The sequence below is a fragment of the Aedes albopictus genome, chromosome 3 (assembly GCF_035046485.1).
Source record: "Aedes albopictus strain Foshan chromosome 3, AalbF5, whole genome shotgun sequence".
Lineage (NCBI taxonomy): Eukaryota > Metazoa > Arthropoda > Insecta > Diptera > Culicidae > Aedes > Aedes albopictus.
In genome coordinates, this window is record NC_085138.1 from 335,093,199 (window position 1) to 335,109,596 (window position 16,398).

Sequence of the window (16,398 nt, forward strand, 5' to 3'; positions counted from 1 at the left end):
TGGAATCCCCGAAGAAATTCCAGGAGGAATCTCCGAAGAAATTCCAGGAGAAATCCCCGAAGGAATTCCATGAGAAATCATCGAATGATATTCAGGAGAATCTTCGAAGGAATTCCAGGAGCAATCTTCGAATGAAATCCAGGAGGAATCCCCGCAAACATTTCAGTAGGAATCCTGAAGGAATTCCAACAGGTATCCACGAAGATTTTCAGCAGAAATCCCCGAAGGAATTCCTGGAAATCATCAAAGGATATCCAGGAGGAATCCCCAAAGGAATTCCAGCAGGAATCCTCGAAGAAATTCCAGCAGCTATCCCCGAAGAAATTCCAGCCAAAATCCCCGAAGGAATTCCAAGAGGAATCCCTGAAGAAATTCCAGGAGGAATCACCGAAGGCATTCCCGAAGAAATCCTCGAAGGAGTTCCAGGAAGAATCCCCGAAGAAATTCCAGCAGGAATCTCCAAAGGAACTCCTGGAGAAATCCCCGAAGGAATTCCAGCAGGAGTTCCTGAAGATTTTCCAGAGAGAATCCCCGAAGGAAATCCAGGAGGAATCCCCGAAGATTTTCCAGAAAGAATCTCCGAAGGAATTCCAGGAGGAATCTCTGAAGGAATTCCAGGAAGAATCCCCGAAGGAATTGTAGGATGAATCCCCGAAGGAATTCCAGGATGAATCCAGAAGGAATTCCAGGATAAATCCAGAAGGAATTCCAGGAGGAATTCCCGAAGGAATTCCAGAAGGTATTCCCGAAGGAATTCCAGGAGGAATCCCCGATGGGTTTTCAGGAGGAATCCTTGAAGGGATGACATGAGGCATCCCCGAAGGAATTCTAGAAGGAATACTCGAAAGAAGTACTGGGGAAATTCCGAAGGAATTCCTGAAGGAATTCCCGAATGAATTCCAGGAGGAATCCCCGAATAAACTCCAGTAAGGATCCAGAATCCAGATCCGGGGAAATGTATCCGGAATTCGAGGTGGCCAAATGATACTTGACAGTGCTGAGGAGGTTCCTAGTGGGAATCAGCAAGTAGATGAAAATTGATGTGTTGCATCCAGGGATGCCATATATAAAGATTTATCTGTATTATACAGATTTTTGAACATCGGTACAGATTTCATTTTATATGCAATACAGACTTTTGAGCTATAGGGGCTATTTTATTTTTGTATGGGATACAGATTTTTCACCTAATTTTTGTATAGGATACAGATTTTTGAAAAAAGTGATACAGATTTATCAAAAAATCATCTGGCATCCCTGGTTGCATCATATATTTGTTTACTAAGTGTAGCCTGGAACCAGTTCCGGAGGAACTTATCCGATATCAGCAAGTGGCCGTATGGTCTCTGGGAGATGTAATAAAAAGGTTCCAAAATTTGCTTGTTTATAGGTCCTAGATGTGAATTGATGTGCCGAATCGTGCATTTCCTTTTTTCACACAACATGTCGTGAAACCGGTTCTGGAGGAATCCACCCGGGATCCGGAGGAATCACGTGCTTTTTTTCAGTTTATGTATTGGCTGGAACCGGTTCCGGAGAAACTTATCCGGTATCCGAAAGTGGCCGTATGTTTACTTAGAGATGTATCCTATTCGCTTTTTTATAGGACGTAGGTGTGAATTGATGTGTCACAACATGTATTTCCTTTGTTGTATACAACATGGCCTTCGACCGGTTCTGAAGGGATCCGGAGGAATTTAGGGAGCATCCATAAATGGCATAGCATTTTAGGAGGGAGGGGGAGTCCCTGATTTTGCTACGTTCGATGTATTAGGCATGGAAAAATAGGCTACGAGTGATGAGGGAAGCGCCAAAAATCGTCCAAAATAAGCTACGTTATTTATGGACGCTCCCTTATCCGGGACCTGAAGGTGACACCGTGATATCTGGGAGTGCTGAGGAGGTCACGGTTTGAAAGCTCACAAAAAGTAGATGTGAATTGATGTGTCGTTTCATATATTTTTTCCACTTTATGCGTTGCCTGGAACCGGTTCCGGAGGAACTTACCCGGGTTCCGGAAGTGGCCATATGACCTCGGAAAGATCTAGGACGATTATTATTCATTACCTTACACGAAATAGATGTGAAATAATGTGTCACACTTGATGTTTTCCTAACTTTACGCTGTTGGCCATATGCTGGTACCCCAAGGAACATCGGAATATCTCCGGAACCAGGTGGCCAAGTGTCCCAACCAAAGTATTTCCTGAAAATAGAAGACATTTTCAGAACCCACCGAAAAAATTGTGAAAACATATTGAGAAACAAAATAGTTACAGCTATTTGAACTTTTTTTTGACCGGAAAAAAGTATGCTGCCGGTACATGGGTTAATATGAACAGCTTTTGATAGAACATTAATGTAATAAACTTAAATCCCACTAAAAGTCAGTTTATGAGTGTAGGGTCATGGTCATGCGAAGCCTATTCTTTGCGCATTGATGGAATAGCTGTAACTCTAAGGTATACTTGAAAAAAGTAGGAAACAAAAGAAAAACAAATTAATCAATGATGATGATGTCTTTTTTGTGAATTTAAAAAAAAATGATAAAAAAACCGAGATGGTGGAAAAACCAATTTGATGTTTTCCATAAGCTCATTTTGCAGGGTTCATTGTCTAAATATTAATATATTAACCTTCCTTGTATCACGTTGCAGCAGCTCACTGACGCAGTGTACAGTCTGGGTAACAAACGATCCTAATTCCAAACCCTAAATTCGGTTCATATCAAATATGGTGGTAGTATGGCGTTGGCACCACCAATGAACTGGGAACAGGATTTATAGTGTTGGGCAAGATGCGACAATGTGTGATCGGGTGGCAGCCGATCAACGCAAGGATGTGCATGTTAAGAGTTAAGGGCCGTTTCTTCAACTACAGCATCATCAACGTCCACTGCCCACACGAAGGGAGACCGGATGACGAGAAAGAAGCGTTCTACGCGCAGTTTAGAGCAAACATTCGATGGTTGCTCGCCGTGTGACGTGAAAATCGTTGTCAGCGACATGAACGCGCAGGTAGGAAGGGAGGAAATGACCGGTAACACAAGTTTACAAAATAAAACGAAAGTCGTGAACTTCTGTCAACGACCAAAATTTTTGAAGCAAAATTTAGTGCAGATTTCGAAACCGACCTTCAAAAAATTTTAAGTGGAACAGTTTTTGAGTTTTAGCTCAATATCGAGTTTTGCAACTTTTCAAAATATGTAATTTACTAAAATTCAAATATATTGCGTTTTTTTCAACCAATTTTAAATCTTTTTCCATAAATTAAAAGCTGAATACAATACCATTCGATCATCTGAATACAGGTTTTGCGTCAGATTGATGAAATTCAAGATATTGGCGAGTTTTGGGGACAATCTTCTTAAATTTTAGCAAAATTCCCAAAATTTTTTGAAGAAATGTATTTTTTTTTCAATAAGAAAAAAACAACTTAAAAATTCTCTCTCGACGTTTATTTGACATATCATATGTAGGCGAGTTACAGTAAAAATTTCAGATCAATCGGAGCATTGATTACGGAGAATGAGATGTTTGAAGTGAGCGACTTTGCTTAAAAATAGAACAAAAATCGATTTCAAATCATCAACCTTGTATGGAAAGTCGAAAAAATTTCCGCTCTACTGTAATTTTTTCTTTCGCGTTTTCGAACTCAGGGCATGATTCTACACCAAAAATGATCATCAGCTTACCGAGTTCAAAAATGCTGTAAACTAGTGTAATCGGGCGAAGCAGCCTGCACGCCGTATCGAATGATAACGGCCAGCGATGCGTAAACTTTGCAGCCTCCCGTGGTATGGTAGTCCGAAGCACCTTCGTCCCCCGCAAAGATATCCACAAATCCACTTGGAGATCACCCGACCATCACTGGCGTATCTAGGATTTTTTCCTAGGGGGTGCCTAGGGGGTGCCAGTTTCAGTGGCTTCCAGGTTGCTTTTTTGTAAAAAGAAATACCGATCCACCCTCAATTTCTTAGTATTATATTAGTTTACAAAATAAAACGAAAATCGTGAACTTCTGTCAATGACCAACATTTTTGAAGCATAATTTAGCGCTGATTTCAAAAACATGCTTCAAAAATTTTAAGTAGAACATTTTTTGAGTTTAAGCTCACTATCGAGTCATACAATTTTTTTAAAATATGGAATTAACTAAAATTCAAATATCTTACGTTTTGTTCAACCAATTTTAAATCTTTTTCCATAATTAAAAAAGCTGAATATAATACCACTCGATCATATGAAGGCAGATTTTGCGTCAGATTGAAGAAATTCAAGATATTGTCAAGTTTTAGGGACGATCTCTTTAAATTTTAGCAAAATTTACAAAAATATGTAAAGATATGTATTTTTTTAATAAGAAAAAACAATTGAAAAAATCTTTCTCAACGTTTATTTGACATATCATATGTAGGCGAGTTACAGTAAAAAAAATCAGCTCAATCGGAGCATTGATTACGGACAATGAGAACTTTTTTTAATTAGTTGAATATTACCACGTGGACATGAAAATACTTTTACAGAAAAATTGTGAATATGATTCTCAAAACTACAAAATTCGCTCTCGATTATCCTGAGCTCCATTCAGAAGCTTTACTAACATAGTATCAATCCAGTTGAAACCCGTAATTTGATGCGAGCAAACTTCGATTTTTCTCATCGAGTTTCTGATGCTCGCACCAAATTCCAATTTCAACTGGATTGGTAAATGGAATGCTTTATAAAGCTGATTTTTTAAATAGTATTTCATGCATTGTGTAGTTAATGTCAGCAATTGTATTGGTATTTGCTTTTAAAAATTCACCAATTACTCTTCAGGCAATTCCTTTGGGAATTCTTTTAGTGAAACCATTGGTAATCCATTCGACAATGACTCTGGGAACATTCCCACATTTTTTTTTCCTTCGAAAACTTTTTTCGGAAATACTTTCATAAATCGCTTCTTTAATTTAATTGAAAATTCTTCAGACAATTTCGTCTACATTTCAGCAGCAGCAGATTAATTACTTTGGAAATTGATTCGGCAGATTTCTTAGAAATTTTCCTAGGGAATTTATTTGAAAAAAAACATATTTGGCGGTTCTTTCTGTCAAGGTGATTCTACGGCAATTACTTTTGAAGTTATTTTTAAATTTTCTTTAAAAATTCCATTGATGCTTTCGGAAAATTCTTTGACAATTTCTTCGAAATTTGTTTTGTTTTTTTTTATGGAATATATTTCGGGAATTTATTTTGAGATTGAATTTGGCCAATTTCTTAAAAAAAAAGCCGTAATATTTTCTTCAAGAATAATTCTTAAATGAATTCTTTTGGCAACTAATTTGAAAGTTCCAAGGCTATTTTGATGGATTTTTTCCGACAATTTCTTTGGGAAATTGTCAGTTATTTTTTCGTGAATTTCATAGGATTTTCTTTGATCAAGACCAGTTGAGAATTTCTGATTTTCAAATTCTGCAATTTTTGGAAGCAATATATATAAATACAATTACTTCAAAAAGAATTTTGAAAATAATCACGATAAAGTTGCCTAATACATTTTCAAAATAATTGAAAAAGAAATTGTTGAAATAATTTCAGAGGAATAGCCATTGAAATTATAGAAATAAAAATCCAAGGAAATTTCTGATGAAATTCTAATGAAACTACCGCAGAAATTAAAAAAAAAACAATCGAAAGAATCCTCAAAGAAATGGCCTCACTACGGTCTAGCGAATACGGAGTATGTAGTAGGTTCAAATCCCACCAAAACGCGATTTTTTTTTTCGCAAATTCATCTCTCAATTTGTCAATTCTATGCCTTCATAGTAATTACAAGTTTTTTCCCGTACATTCCTATAGGATCCCGAAATTCATTAAGGGTTTCCTCTAAAGATTTTTACTGGAATCCCTTGAAGAAGCCCAAAAGAATTTCCAGGAGTAATACCGTGATTAATTTCTATTGAAATCCACGAATAAAAACACTAGATGAATTCCTGGATGAGTTTTTAGAAAAATCCCTGGAAGAATCAAAGGCATTTCTGGAAGCATTCTAGGAAAACTGCCTAGAAGAATCATAGCAAGAATGCCAGGAGAAATCCCTAGAGCGATTCCTGCAGGTATCACAGTGAGAATTTCCAGAGGGGACCTAGAAGGCATTCCAGAAACATTAGAAACAGCAGGAATCGCTTATGGAATCCCAGGAGGAGTTCCTGGATTAAAGTCTAGAGGATTTCCTGGAAGAGTCCAATAAGAAATATTTTGAGAAATCCCAAGGAAAAAAAACCTTTAGGATTTCCAGGAGGAAACACCAAAGGTACTTCTGCAAGGCTCCTAGAGAGACTGCCTTGAACAATCCCAGCAAGTTTTTGAAGGAAACCCTGGATAATAATTTCTAGAAGAATTCCGAGAGGTATTACAGTAAGAAATTCTGGGGGAGTCCTGGCAGGAATTGCTGGAAGAACCCATGAGAAATTTATGAAAGAATCCTTGGATAAAATGTCTTCGATAAAAATTCCTAGAATAATCACCGGCAAGGTTCTCAAAAAGTCACAGGAAAAATCTCAAGAGGTATTCTTAAAAGGACTCTGGAGTGTGTCATTGTAAGAATCACAGCAGAAATCCTAGGAGGAATGGCAGGAGGAAACTATACAGGAATTTATAGAGAACCCCCATCAGGAAAGACTGGGGGAATCCAAAGAAAAAAAAATTTGGAATGCCTAGAGAAGTCCCTGCAAGAACCGGTAGAGGTATTCTGGAAAAATCTATAGAGAAGGCCCTGAAGGAATCGCAGGATGAATTTCTGAAGAAATGTCAGGAAGATTTCCCGGAAGAATTACAGCTATAATGCTAGGGTAATTTCGTAAAGAAATCACTTGAAGAACTTCTGGACGTATCATAGTAAGAATTTCTGAAGGAATTGCTGGAAGAACCGCAGGAGGAGTCGTTTGAGGTATTCTTGGAGGAAGGCCAAAGGGAGTTTCTGCAGAAATTCCATGAGGAATTTCTGGAGGAATGTTTGAATAAAATCTCTGGAGGAATTCCTGAATGAGTTCTTGGAGAAATGGCTGACAGAACAATCAAGGAAAATTTTGCTAGAATTCCAGGAAGATTACCTGGAAATATCCCAGCAAAAACACGGAGAAAGCTCTAGAAGATTCCGTAGCATAATGTCTGAACTACCACAGTTAGAATTTATTACGGTGTCATAATGCATCACTACGTTTTCAAACGAATCATTGACTTTTTAATTTTCAATGATTGTTTGCCTCACGTTTTTGAAGTGATAAAAAACTGACAATTCTGCAGCAATGCGGCAGAAAACGTATCATCGCAATCACTGCGAGTGAGCATATGGGATGATACTTTTTCAAACGAATATTCGCTTTGGTGGCTGTTGGCGTTGACACCGGGGCGCAATCTTCCAATTGGCAGCACGATCGGGGTGTGGTGTTCCTCTTGCGATGGGACTAGACCAAATACTTACTGAATCCAGCAGCACTCTTGTCCACAGCTATCGCGATGATGAATCGACGATGATCAGGGTGACGAAACCCACAATCGTTTCACGGTACCGTTGCGAAGGGATACGGTATTACATTCCGTGCGTGCCAGCCAACAGACTAGACGGAACGCGTTACTTTCGAACACCGATACTACTCACTCAGGGTAGGAGGTTCGAGAAGGAGAATAGTTAAAATCGAACCTCCAAATCGTGTGTGATAGGATTTAGGCCTTTCTAGACTCATGCCAACGTTACTCGCATTCGGAACCTTGGCGTACCAGAGTGAGAAATAAATGCCTTCACACTTGAATCTAAATCGAACTGGCCTTTTCTAGACTCATGCCAACGTTTCTCGCATTCGGAGCCTTGGCTTACCAGAGTGAGAAAAAGTTCGATAGATTCAATGATTGGGGACTCGTCTAAAATCGTGTGTAGAGCACTTAGGCCTTTCTAGACTCATGCCAACGTTACTCGCATTCGGAACCTTGGCTTACCAGAGTGAGAAAAAGTTTGACCGACCCAATGATTTTGACTTCCACGATTCTAAGTATCAACACTTTTGAAGGATTGAATTATCCAATCAAGTGATCAGAATAATTTAAGCTTCGCAAGTGCAAGTTCAGGATCAAAGGAATTTGAGTAGCAAAATACTTATCCGGGAGGTATCCAGTGTGGAGTCCAAAAACAAAACTGACTGTCGTCTTTATTGATCTTCCTCTTTTATAGCCGCAGGGCCTACCAAAAATTACACATGATCTTTCCTGAAAGGATGATGAAATAGCGGCTCTCGTTACGATCTACACATTTATACTTTCAGTACGTGTTTTAACATGAATATATGAGCAGCCAGATTTCTAGAATGATCTTTCGCGGGTTCATGGTTTTTTCGTGTTTTCACAGGAGAAATATTTTCTTCTCCGAAGAGAGAATTTTCCTGAATTTGAGCAATCTCTCTAGCTACATGATTTGTTTGTATTTGTACAGAATTAGATCTACCATTCATATTTTGCACGATCCCGATGCTCAGCTGGCCTAATTTTCAAGATCAAGTTCAATGATGGATTTTGATTACATTTAGAATGCTACCGATCTGCTAGGCTATTGGTATGGTTTCCATCGGGTGTCGCTTCAGATTGTTTATTTTATCATGCTGCTCAAAGTCAGTCGAGTCCCTCAGCCGCATAGCTTTTGCTTCGTTATGCTGATAAACATTGCCGCTCTGCTCTACGTTTATAATCGCGGGCCCTATTATATTGTGGTAGGTCATGATTGTTCGAATTTGATTGGGGTTTTATGATGCGGCTCGCTTGGTTAGTTGTAGGAAATGGTTGGAAAGGAATTCGTTCCGAATTGTGTGGATTCAAATGTACTTCACGCTTCGCGTTCGTAACATTCCGGCCCTCGTAAATCTACCGGGGAGATTTACCTAGTATCTTTCGATAAGCGAAGTGGTCTTCCAAACATTTCCTCTTCAATGTTGATTATGATAAAGTATAGTAATTATTTTTCTTATTACTATTATTGATCTCATTATCTTGAACAACTATATCTTATTAATTGTTGGATACATACTGGCTCTGTATGGCTCTTCTACATTTTCATTTAGTTTAGTGTCGCTTTTCTCTTTGACTGATTCCAGGTCTTTTGTTCTATCGTTTTCCTTGGTGAATTTTTTGGTTTCTTCCATAAATTTCTTGTGAGATAGAAGACTAGTGAGTGAATCCCAGCATGATGCAATTAACTTCCAACTAAATCCATATATGTCATATAAAATTCTTCCATGAATAAGTGTATCGACGAAGAATTTAATAATACGCACTATTAGGTATAAACCAATAGCAGTAGATGTTAGATTGTCCAGCCAAGTAGTCCAACTTCTTCCAATATTTGCTGAATACATTATCCAATACCTTTTCGGAAATCATAGCTTCAAATTGAAACCCTTGTCTGTTTGGATTCTGTCCAGCCATTATTTTGTACACAACTGCGGAGGCCGCACGTTTTTCCCCTTGCTCATATATCATGTTTCTCATTTTAGAATCATATCAGAATCAGAATCAGAATCATATACTCCACTTTCCATCAAGTTTGGTAGCGGTGTATAGTTCCAGCTTGTGACAATGCACAGTGGTCCACGAACCAGATTTACGAGGAAAGATGCATTCAACGCCTTCAAATGAGTTTTTAGGCAAATATGGTCTTCTACAAAGTTGTCCCTAATAATAAGGCCCTCTTTAAAATGTGCATGAAAATTAGGGTGGTCCATATTTTCAAAGAAATTGGCAACCAAACTTTTTTATTTGCATGAATAACTGTATACATTCTTCGGGAAAGTTGTAGATCTATTGATTTTGAGCAAGTTTGCCGAAGACACTATTTATGTTGCTTTAAAATTGACCGATCTAGAGGTATTTTTCTGAATAAGCTTAGGGTGGTTCAAGAAAATCGGTTTTCTGGCGTTAACTTTTTCAGTTTCGATTTTTCATCAAAGTCGCCCAAGAAACACTTGTAGAGCATTTGAAGACACGTCGTTTCGTGCGCTGAGATGATCGTTATCTCTTTTGGTTCAAAAGTTATAGGCATTTTTCTTAAAAAATCATAGTTTTTTAAAAAGGTGTTATGACGGGTTGGGGCAAACATAAAAAATATCTTTTGCCCGCATTCAAAAGAAGAAATGTTGTTATAAAACATATCAAAAAATTAGAGGGGTGTTATTTTTGTAACTCAAGTGAAAAATACTTGAAAAGTGCCTATTTTTTCTAGAAAATCATCAATATCTTTTGAACGGAATGACGTAGCAACATTCTCAGTGCACGAAAATGCGCGTTTTTTGAAGCTCTAAAAGTGGTTCTTCGGCGACTTTGACGAGAAATTTGAAACAAAAAAGATAAAGCAATAAAACGATTTGTTCTAGCGTCACCCTATGAAAACTATGGGAAAATGCTCCAAATTTGGTCAAAACAGTTTAAACCCTTTATCTTTTTTGTTTCAAATTTCTCATCAAAGTTGTCTAAGGACCAGTTTTAGAGCTTTAAAAAACGCACATTTTCGTGCGCTGAGAATGTTGCTACGTCATTCCGTTCAAAAGATATTGATGATTTTCTAGAAAAAATAGGCACTTTTCAAGTATTTTTCACTTGAGTTACAAAAATAACACCCCTCTAATTTTTTGATATGTTTTATAACAACATTTCTTCTTTTGAATGCGGGCAAAAGATATTTTTTATATTTGCCCCAACCCGTCATAACACCTTTTTAAAAAACTATGATTTTTTAAGAAAAATGCCTATAACTTTTGAACCAAAAGAGATAACGATCATCTTCAAATGCTCTACAAGTGTTTCTTGGGCGACTTTGATGAAAAATCGAAACTGAAGAAGTTAACGCCAGAAAACCGATTTTCTTGAACCACCCTAAGCTTGTTCAGAAAAATATCTCTAGTTCGGTCAATTTTAAAGCAACATAAAAAGTGTCTTCGGCAAACTTGCTCAAAATTGATAGATCTACAACTTTCCCGAAGAATGTATACAGTTATTCATGCAAATAAAAATGTTTGGTTACCAATTTCTTTGAAAATATGGACCACCCTAATTTTCATGTATATTGAAAAGAGGGCCTTATTTTTAGGAACAACTTTGTAGAAGACCATATTTGTCTAAGAAATCATTTGAAGGCGCTGCATGCATCTTTCCTCGTAAATCTGGTTCGTGGACCATTGTGCAATGTTAGTTGATAATTTGTTTGGGCTTGTGCTTTCTCTCAATCTCCCATATCAGTTGTGTACCACCGAGACCCAAATTTAAACTTAGCAGGCAACAGGGGAGTACAATCTATTTCTGTGCCTCTTGTTTGTAATATACGTGTTACTGGGGCTAAATACATGGTTATATTATTATAGTTCACTGGTAACTCTTGATAACATCTTTCTGACGCTTTGGGAGTAACATACACTGGCTTACATTCCAAAACATGAAGAACTTCTCCTGCCACGACTGCCGTATAGCCGTTTCCTTTCATAATACTTGAAACGAATTCGTTCGGATTCAATCGTGCGAGGGTTAGTTTGGTTTCCATTATAGTTCGGTCCAACTTACACATTTCAGTCATTACCATGTTGTGAATGTCATTCAAATTTTGTCCAATGTAGTGTTCCACTATAGTTATTTTCGAGTTGAAATATGTGAATAGGTCTAAATTTTTTCCTGACTCTACCTTTTTAGAGAACGGTGACTTAAAATCACTGTTTTCATAATGAGAATACGAGGATGATCAGTTGTAAATCCTGAGTACCCACAAATCCTCGTTAACTTCCGGGTTTTTATTGAAAATATTTGTGACTCGGAAATTGTGCTATATATTACTTCTGTAGAAAGATGAACTGCTGGTTCTGAATTCATTGTTTTGTTAACCAACCCTTCATAGATAACTTCGAATTCAGTATCCTCACATGACTTATTCAAATTCAAGTCCCATGTTAAACTGAGGTGTGCGGACTCAACTATTTTGGTCATTCAATTTGAGCACGTATGTTTTCTTCCAGTGCTCCCCGTTGTTGAGTTGCTTATCTCTATGGAGATTTATTTCAAAGTGCACGCATAAACTACTCCACACAAAGTTTAAACAGATGAATATCAGCAAAAGTTACAATCAAACAGAATCAAACGTATATATTCAGCTGATTTGGTCCTATATGGGCTTGGAAAAATTATTTGCAAATATTGGACAAGTTTTACACATAATTTTCAAATAAATAAACGTTAGAAGAACATTTTCGAATCTGATGGCAAAGTTTGTGTGTCATTTAACTTTTCACTTGTTTTAGCGTGACTAAGCAAACCGAACTTGTATCCAGGCACACTCTGATCATTCTGGAGGTTTGGCAGCAGCCTGGCTGCTGTCAAATTTCAGTCCGCAATCCTCAGGTCCGAGTGAATAGGGACAATACAGACCATTCCTCAATGAAATTTGATCATTTTCTATGTCTACATGAGCTATGTAGTCAAACAAAGAAATTTCGTATTCATAAAATACCAATGCATTTGTCCATGTATAATAGGGTGTACTATAAGTCCCACCGTAACACTTACTTCCTGATAAACTTCCTATAATAAGTGTCTCTCCATGTGTTGTGGTATTTAATTTCAATTCGTGTATCAATCTGTCATGTGTAAGTGCAACGGTCCCCAATGCGTGCACCTTTCTGTATTCTTCTGAGTTAAATTCTTTCACTATATAAGAGTATCCATATTGATATTCCGATACATGTGAGAATGCTCCACAATGTTTAATAGATCTTTTAATTATAACTTTACATTGAAATACCCTTGTTGTTGTTCTGACATTTCGTTGTAATACTTGAATTGATACTTGAGATGAAGATTAATTATTCATATGTGGAACGCATGATTCGACATCAAGAAGAGAATAGCTTGTCATATTCACCTCGGGATTGGCACAATCATAAGCAATTAAGCCTTTAGATTCAAATCCAGCTATTAATGCAATAAAAGACAATATTACAACCAATGATAACCAAGCTCTTTGCTTGATTTCTGATTTGGTATGCAACTTTTCTCTTGTTTCATGTTTGTTGTCCATATCGCTTTTAGCTCTTTTTGCCAAGTGCTTCATATTCTGATTTCCTTTACGTTTTCCCAGAATTGCGTTGTTCTTTTTCATAGTGCTTTGATTTTCTTCTTTGTTTTCTTCACATGAAATTAATAAAACACTATTGTTTTTCTCTGTTTCTTTTGTTCTTAAATTGGAGTTGGTTGATTTTTCATTAATCGGTTCTATGTTCATCCCATTCACGTCCACTTCAGCGATTTTTGTAGTTGGACGAGAATAAACTCCCTTTTTCGTTTGTATCAATGCTGATCTAACCTGACCATCGTCAGCAGTATTAACTTGAATAACTCTACCTTTTAACCAAGATCCAGGTGGCATTTTTTCATCGACAATCAACACAAGGTCGTCGATTTTTATAGGATCGACTTTATTATTCCACTTGTTTCTTTTAATTAATGTAGGAATATATTCCTTTTTGAAACGGTTCCAAAAATATTTCCCATATTCCATTACACTTGAGCATTGCTTCTGATTCAAACTCCAATCAAGCGTATCGTAAGGAGGGACATACTCTCCTGCTCTTCCTATTAAAATATGAAATGGTGTCAAAACTTCATCTTCAATATTATCGACTGGTATGTGGGTTAGGGGACGCGAATTTAAGATAAACTCAGCTTGAATCAATGCAGCTCTTAATTCCTCCACTTTTGGTATCTTACCATTGTTAGCTTGCAGCATAACATTGAGGGATTGCTTAATAATTCTGATTAACCTTTCCCATGCACCTCCAAAATGTGGGGCAGCTGGAGGATTGAATGTCCATTTTAAATCCAATTTTGCAGCCTCCCCATTATCCATTTTTTCATTGATTTCGTCAATTAACGTTTTAATAATTCTAGCTGCTCCAACAAAGTTTGTTCCGTTGTCACTAAAAAGGTGTTTAATCTTGCCTCTGCGATTTTGAAAATTACGGAGACAAACAAAAAATGAATCAGTATCAAGCTTCTCTGCACGTTCAATATGGACTGCTCTGCTAGACATGCATGTAAATATTACACCCCATCTTTTTTCAACTGATCTTCGAATCATTACTTCCAGTGGACCAAAATAATCCACTCCTGTGTTTGTAAAAGGATAAATGAATGGTTGAGTCCTGAAGTCCGGTAAGGTGGACATCATGGGAGGAGATGGTTTTGCTTTATTTAGTATGCATTTCTGACAATACTTCTTAACTTTTTGCCTTTCTCGTACACCAAGGTGTACCGAAAGGCTATATGTTCACTCCAAAAACGAAAATTTGATAGAGCCTCCGGAGGGGTCAAGTGTTATATACCAATCGACTCAGCTCGACGAATTGAGGTGATGTCTGTGTGTGTGTATGTGTGTGTGTGTTTTTTTTTTTTTTTTTTTTTTTTTTTTTTATTCTAGGAGTCCAAAAATCTTCTAAAGACGCTGTGTGGGATTCGAATGTGCGCCTACCCACTAAAAACACTCTCCTAGTTCACCTCCACCTTAAATTCCCCTCCGGTACCACCATGCAGTATTTCTTCGGAGGGGAGGCGTTATGTGCCTTGTGCACCATCACCAATTTGTTATTCTAGTCTTCTTCATGCTATGCGCACCGCTTCGTTAGTATGCTGTTAATATTCCAGTATCGCCACTAAGCGACATACATGCTATTTTTCAAATTTGTTATTCTAATCGTTCTTAGCCTTTCGGCTCTTATTAGCTTGTTGTTTGCTTAATGTGCCGCCATTGAGCGGTAAACTCTTTGTTAGTACCACTTTCATCAAATTTGTTATTCTAAAGCCATGCTGAGTTCATCGGCTCCTACTAATTTGCTCCGAGAACGTTGCCCTCCCGGTGCCGCCCGAGTGCCAATCAGCACTCGAGGTTTCCGCGCACGACTCGGATAGTCCCCGACGGTGGATATACCCTACCCGACGAAGAGTTTCCCGACACTGAAACTTCTCCCGCTACCGACTTCCCGGGCAGATGCCAAGGTCGGTCCTGCGATTCCGGTTGGAGACGGCTTCCGGTTCACAGGCGCCCTGACGACCATGCTCCGGTGCTTCTTCCCGATCGCTCTACTCTGACAGTCCCCGGCGGTGGATCTGTATTACTCCGACAGAGAAGTCCCCGGCGAAAGATGTTCTCCCGTTACCGCCCGTGTGCCATTGAGCACAATGACTTCACGCGCACTACTCGGATACTCCCCGGCAGTGGATCTATCCTACTCCGACAGAGAGTTCCCCGACGTAGGAAGTTCTCCCGAATACCGACCGAGAGCCAGTAAGCTCCACACCTTAATTGCTCACGACACCGGTAGTCCCAGACGGCGGATCTACCACACGCGGACGGAACTACTACGCTTACCCCGGATTGTTTCTTCTATCGTTCATTTGCAGCTCTCGCCACTTCCGCTGGAGAAATGACATCATCTTCGTTACCGCGGAGTTCACCGCGTTCCAGCTGGCTTCGTCACGGCACATTTTATCCACGATGTTATCGGCACTTATACCAGCACCGCAGACTGCTGCCATCTCACTGCGCTCCACAGCAAAGCGGGGACACTCGAAAAGGACGTGTTCCGGTGATTCCTCTACATCTCCGCACTCGGGGCAGAACGGCGACCCTGCGTGTCCGAACCGATGCAGGTATTTCTTAAAGCAGCCATGACCTGACAAGAACTGCGTCAAATGGAAATTGACTTCTCCGTGAGCTCTGTTCACCCATTTCGTCAGATTTGGAATAAGCCGGTGGGTCCACCTTCCCTTCGCTGTGGTACTCCACTCGTGTTGCCACTTCGCCATCGTGACGACTCGCGCTGCCTTCCGAGCTCCTTTAGCGCCCCTGGCCTCGTAGCACTCTTTGTCCTCTTCCAGAACGAAGACGATAGGGACCATTCCGGCGATCACGCACACCGCATCCGATGATATCGTGCGATAGGCGCTCGCCACTCTCATGGCCATCAGTCTGTGCGTGCTGCAGAGCTGAACGCGATTCCTCCTAGTTTTTGTTGCGGTCGCCCAAGCCGGACCAGCGTACCTTAGGATCGATGTGGACACGCTAGCTAGTAGCCGCCTCTTGCTACTGCTGATTGCCGAGTTGTTCGGCATGATCCTCGACAATGCTGTGATCGCCTTTGCTGCTTTTCCGCAGGCATAATCGACGTGGCTATTGAAATTTAACCGGTCGTCGATCATAACGCCGAGATGCTTCAATTCCCGCTTGGAGTCTATGGCATGTTCCCCGACTATGATTGCAGCCTTTTGCACCACCTTGCAGTTGCTGATCAGCACCAGCTCCGTTTTCTGGTGAGCTATGGATAGTTTCTTCCTCTGCATC